Raw genomic sequence first — 6810 nt, forward strand, 5'->3', positions numbered from 1 at the left:
TCATCATAATTTTACCATCTCTGTGCAAGTCTGCAAATTTCTTTATTAAATCATAAGATTCTTAAATTCATGAAGTCTCTCTGTGCCTGGGTCCTCGTCACAAAACATGACATCACTGTTTTGTACATTTTAACACAATTTAATCCCCACATTGGTGAAAGAAAAGCAAAACACTTTAGTCTGTAACAAAACCATCAAATCTGATAAAGGTTATTTAAATGCTGCAAAAGAAGAATGGATTGGAATAGAAAAAAATCCTAACCTTAATTACTGGGCGAGAATAATAAATGATACTCATAGTGAGTAAGAAGTAAACTGAGTGCATTTTTTGGACAGAGATTCACTTTTAATGTGTGTGTTTAATATAATACAGATACATAAAAAACACTCCCAAAACAGAATCAATTATTACAAAATATTAATAAAAACTATAAAAATTGAGGCAACTTTGCCTGTGGTAGAATGTATACAATGTATGAAAAAATCTTTATTGCAGACACTAATTTTACTAATTTAATAATAATTTTGTGTTGTAAGTAGGGATGCAACGATCCCAATTTTTTCAAACCGATACGATACCGATACTTGGATCTGAGTACTTGCCGATACAGAGTACAAAAACCGATACTTCTACCACACACACACACACACACACAAATGCAATGAATTGGAAGACAGGTTTTATTTTATTCTCTGCCGATAATAAATAATATCTTAATAAAAATGACCACAAATAAATTTCAAGTGAAAAATAAGCACTTCTGTTAAATTATTGCAGAGTCTCCACATTGTAATTTAACAAAATACCACTGAACTATTGGCACTGTCTCGAGCTTTCAGAATAATAAATAAACACTTCTGTTTGGAATAAAATAAATACAAATTAGGTTTGAGAATAAAATAAACTTTTAAATTATTGCAGAGTGTCCATATTGTAAACAAACAAACAAAATAACGAAAGTATTTGGCATTGACGAACAAACTCCTCATCTGCCCGTGGATCATCAGTCCACTGTGCCGTTAAACCAAGGACTGACATCGCACACACTGCTTGTCTTTACCTCTTTAGAAAGTTTTGGCACCATTATCTCCCTTATGTGTGGGCGGCTGGGAATTTCATATCGCAGCTCGACTATGCTGAGAAGAATCCTGTTTTCCACGAAACAGGATTTGGCTGGTCATCCAGAGCGATAAAATGAGTCAGAGCCTCTGTTATTTTAACTGCCCGTGGATTTTCTCTTGACATTTTTCATCGCTTTTCCAAAACCTGAGTTAAAGTTGGCTGTTCCGGTCCACACTGCTGACATTTTGTTTAGCCTAGCTACAGCAGCCTCCAGTTTCTCTTTTTTATCTGGAGCTGCCAGTCTGACTCGTCTAACCCTGTGCCTGTTTAGCACAGGATGTCCCCCTAGTGGCCAATCTTAAAAACTACAACAAAAATGACAAGCCACCCTCTGATTAATGAAATAAGTTGGTATCGGTTAACTTTTACGAGTATGAGTACACACACATTTTACAGTATCGTCCCCGATACCCGATACCAGTATCGGTGCATCCCTAGTTGTAAGATTTATGACTTTCATGCTTTCACAGTGGTACTTAGGAAAGCTTGACATTTTTTAATCAGGTGGTACACACTGTAAAAGGTTTGAGAAACACTGATAAGTGTATGTGTGCTTTTGGAAAACATTTAAAGCTGCTGTACAGAATCTTTGAAACAAGCTTAAAACACTTTTAGAATATAAACAGAGCATCTGCTTCTCTTTACAGCTCCTCACTCCACCAGGGCTGTTTGGCTCTTTCTGACAGTGTGCAAATGTGATGTACGTGGCAGTCATACAGACAACTGGACGGTCCAAAAGTTGGCCTACCTATTACTGGCTGAGGTTTTAGTAGAGTTGTGGCTGAACCACATAAAAATATATCATTAATTTTAATCTCCCCAATCCATTATAATGTTATGTTGGAATGTTGTTAAAGAGGGTCAAAAATGTTTCAACCCAGTTTGTTTTGCAGATTCTGTACAGCAGCTTTAATATAGGGAGGACACAACTTCCTGATTGTGTGAGTAAAATAAGTTGTGTTTTTCTTTCTCTTTGTCAGTTTAACAGTTTCTGCCTGTCACTGTTCCCTGTCTGTTTTCTTACCTGGTTCTTCCTGACCTTGTACTTTCTCCTCACGTTCCCCTCTTTCTTCTCTCCCTCTTTGGACTGACAATCATACACAAATAGATTGTATTCAATTAGATGAAAAATTACATTAATATGAAAAAAATTATATTAAGATCACTAATAAAAAGTCCTCTCTCAGTGTACTTTCAACCAAAAGGCAAATAACCAAACCACACGAACATCTAATAAAAGATATAAACATTGAAACACCGATCCAACATTATTCTTGATTGATGGATCATTTGATTATACACTTTTACTTTGTTAACTTAAACTTCCTTATATCCATTATGAACCTGGCTGTCTCTCTGCACACACACACACACACACACGAGGAGTTATAAGGTTAATGGGCATTCAGTCAGTTAGCTAGTTAGTATCCATTTAAAACAGGACAGTGGTAACAACAGCAGGCTACGAACAATTTTAAGTTTTAGATAATGTCAATGGGAGCAACAGGAGGTCAAATGTCGCTGAATTTTACTACAGAGCAGGACAGATTGTAGGGTAGCAAACATTGTCGGAAAACACGTTTTCAACACTGCAGGTTACCTGGTGTAATGTTTTTCAGCTAAAAGGAAACATGGTGTGACTCCTACCTAACTATATAAAGAGTAACTGAAAGTTTAATGCAGCTAATATGTCCTTTTTAAGCCAGGCACTCACACCTCCTCTCCGCTGTGTCTCAGCCACCATCGCTCTGGCAGCAACGGCCTGCGCTAGAGCCAGAGTAGGGGAGAGGCGAGCTGGAACAAACCATTTTGGGAGGGGGGTTATCTATACTTTTGTTGTTAAAATGTTACGTCTTTGGGGGTGCTTTGATCAGTGTTGCCAACTTAGCGACTTTGTCGCTATATTTAGCGAGTTTTCAGACCCCCTTAGCGACTTTTTTTCTAAAAAGCGACTAGCGACAAATCTGGCGACTTTTTCTGGTGTTATTGGAGACTTATTTATGACGACTTTTTGACGTGAAAGAGCGTGTTGCTCTTACTCTCAACAAGCAGCGGTGCTGCCGTGGGCACCTCACCCGTGCTAAAGCACTCACGGGCGGAGGATAGTCCTCCCCCAGCTGCAGGAGATGTTCACACCTATGTGTCCAAACTGCAAATGAATCGCGCATGAGCGAAGCCGCTGCTCCCGCACTGACTGTAACGCAGTCAGTTCTTCTTTTACTGTTGTGCTGTTTTGTGGATCAGGTTTAAAACTTCTTATAAACACACATACACAAAGTAACTCCACCAGAGTGCCTATTTCGGGTCACTTTTGCCGGTCCAAGCCCGGGTAAAGGAGCAGGGTTGGAATTGTGACATTAAAAAAAACAATAATTGCTCAAATAAATTTAATTTGTAGTTCTAAATAAACTCTAAATGCATTTAGGACGTTTTTTGCTCACTTTATGTCTCTTCCATGATGTTATTTCTCTCTCCAGCAGTGTAGGTTACAATTACATTAGCATGACCAATTATGCAAATTAGGTGATGACGTCATTTAGCGACTTCTAGCGACTTTTAGGACAGCCAATAGCGATTTTCCTTACTGAGGAGTTGGCAACACTGGCTTTGATTCATTTTGGGCTAAAATCGCCCCTGCAGCAGACCATCACTGACTGTGGGTACTTGACACTGGACTTCAGGCATTTTGGCATTTCCCTCTCCCCAGTCTTCTTCCAGACTCTGGCACCTTGATTTCCAAATGACATGCAAAAGTTGCTTTCATCCGAAAAAAGTACTTTGGACCACTGAGCAACAGTCCAGTGCTGCTTCTCTGTAGCCCAGGTCAGGCGCTTCTGCCGCTGTTTCTGGTTCAAAAGTGGCTTGACCTGGGGAATGCGGTACCTGTAGCCCATTTCCTGCACACGCCTGTACTACGGTGGCTCTGGATGTTTCTACTCCACACTCAGTTCCGCAGGTCCCCCAAGGTCTTTAATCGGTCCTGTGCAAATTCCCTGCTGACTCGGCCTCAGGATGTCTAGAGGCAAGAATCAAGCGCACCAGTGATCATGTGCGCATCAGGCAGAGGGAGAGACGAAAAGCAGCAGCAGAGCATGGCAGTTGTATCGCAGTTTGTGTGATTCCGTGTGCGTTAATGAGACTGTAAGTGTTATTACCTTTGACAGGTTAACTGGTATGATAATAGTTATAATTGTTTGTGTATGTTCAAGCTAAAGTTATGCCTCAGTACACTGCTATCACGTTAGTAGGTTTATTTAATTATTTAATTAATTAGCACTAAGTTAATACCAGTGGCCAGAATCTCCTCCAATGACTATATCCCGCGGTTAAAGGATTTTTCTGTTGTTTATTGTTTAGTTTAGCTGTTGTTAGCTTACCACATTCTTGCATAGTACTAGCAACTGGGAAGATGTGTGCTATTTAGCCAACTTCTGGTCTTACGGTGACCCCTTGTGGACATTGTAAAATATTGCTGTGTCTGAGTAGATGATGTGTTCTGATTGTTGCTTAGTTATCTTTGACCCTGCTAATTATAGTATTACCTGTTTCTGTTTCCAGACAACCATGCTTATAGTCACCTATACTGCATCTGCCACAATTATAAGTGCATATCTGGCTGTATCACAGTTGGATTTATCCTGGCAAGCCCTGCTGTAACCAGTTCTTCTGTGAAGCTTCATTAAAGACGGTGAACTAAACTCCTGGACTGCTGCAGTCTTTCTGACCGAAGACTTAGGCCAGACTTGTATACCCAGCACTTCCAGTATAAATATATTCTACAGGTCCTTCTCCACAATCTTCCTCAGGGTCCGGTCACCTCTTCTCGTCGTGCAGCGTTTTCTGCCACACTTTTTCCTTCCCACAGACTCCCCACTGAGGTGCCTTGAGACAGCACTCTGGGAACAGTCTATTTGTTCAGAAATTTCTTTCTGTGTCTTACCCTCTTGCTTGAGGGTGTCAATGATGGCCTTCTGGACAGCAGTCAGGTCGGCAGTCTTACTCATGATTGCGGTATTGAGTAATGAACCAGGCTGGGAGTTTTTAAAAGCCTCAGGAATCTTTTGCAGGTGTTTAGAGTTAATTCTTTGATTCAGATGATTAGGTTAATAGCTCGTTTAGAGAACTTTTTCATGATATGCTAATTTTTTGAGATAGGACTTTTGGGTTTTCATGAGCTGTATGCCAAAATCATCAATATTAAAACAATGAAAGGCTTGAACTACATCAGTTGTGTGTAATGAATCTAAAATATATGAAAGTCTAATGTTTATCAGTACATTACAGAAAATAATGAACTTTATTACAATATGCTAATTTTTTGAGAAGGACCTGTGTATATATATTACAGGATATATTACAGCAGTGAGCTTGAAATCTGGGTCAAAGATTCAAGTTGCAGTTATTTATATTTCCTATCACCTAAAATCTTCACTCAAAGACAAGTACCTTTGACAGTGTATATACAGATGTATTATACATAAGAGACAAATATTGTTCGTTTAATATGTTGGCATTACATTACATTTGGCTCAATGCTTACATATATGTGTAAAAAGAAAATGTACGAGCTGTGAAAACTGTTTCTGATAGAATGAAAAGTAGACTGATATATTAAATATTCCTTTATTGGGTGAGAAAATCATACCATGTCATAACTGACTGATATTCCCCTGGTCCCAGCTCCTATATTTGTTCCACTTTTAACAGTAATACACAAAACTCTGGACTTGGACCTCTCTCTCCCACAGTCAACACAATACCCGTCATAATCACAAACAGAGAGCAACAGAATTATCATAAATCCAGTAACTCCAAAAACATTAATAACCTATGGCCTCTTCAGAAATGTCAACATCCATTGAACTCTACTGTCAAAAATCCACCAGTCTCGATCAGTATGGCACTTTTAAATGTCCACTCTCTGTTGAACAAGTCTTTTATTATTAATGATTTAAATTTAGATAATAAACTTGACTGTTTATTTTTAACTGAAACATGGCTGGGTTCGGATGCACCAGTTGTTCTCACTGAGGCCTCCCCACCAAATTTTACTTTCTCTTTTTCTATTAGAAGTGGTAAGAGAGGTGGGACTGCATCTTTAACCAACAACACACTCACCACCAAACAAATTTTATTTGACCATTTTACCACTTTCGAATTCCATGCTATTGTTTTTAGCAACCCTCCAGTTTTATCTGTCACAATTTATAGACCACCTAAAGACAGTGCTGCTTTTATCAAGGAATTTTCAGAATTTTTAACAAACATACACTCAAAATATAACATGATCATTTTAACTGGTGATTTTAACCTGCACATAGATAATCCTTCTGACTCTGGATGGATTCCAGAGTTCCATTCCGTCACGCAGCCGACTCACAACAAAGGACACACCTGGTCATCACCCATGGGCTGTCCACCAGTGTGTCCTCTGTTGTTGACTTGGCTGTCTCTGACCACTACTGTGTGTTTTTTAACATCACCGGTTTTATTCAGCGGGAGACCTCGGTGCGAACTGTGAGGAGGCGTTATCTAATCTCTGAATAGGCTGCAAATTTTACCAGGGTTTTAGATGAATGCCCCCCTGTGATTTTACCTGCACCCTGCGATTTTATTTTTAATCATTTTAACAGCAAACTGAAGAAAAGCCTTGACTCCGTTGCTCCGCTCACCACCAAAAAGATTAA

Source organism: Neolamprologus multifasciatus, chromosome 3 (assembly GCF_963576455.1).
Source record: "Neolamprologus multifasciatus chromosome 3, fNeoMul1.2, whole genome shotgun sequence".
Taxonomy (NCBI): Eukaryota; Metazoa; Chordata; class Actinopteri; order Cichliformes; family Cichlidae; genus Neolamprologus; species Neolamprologus multifasciatus.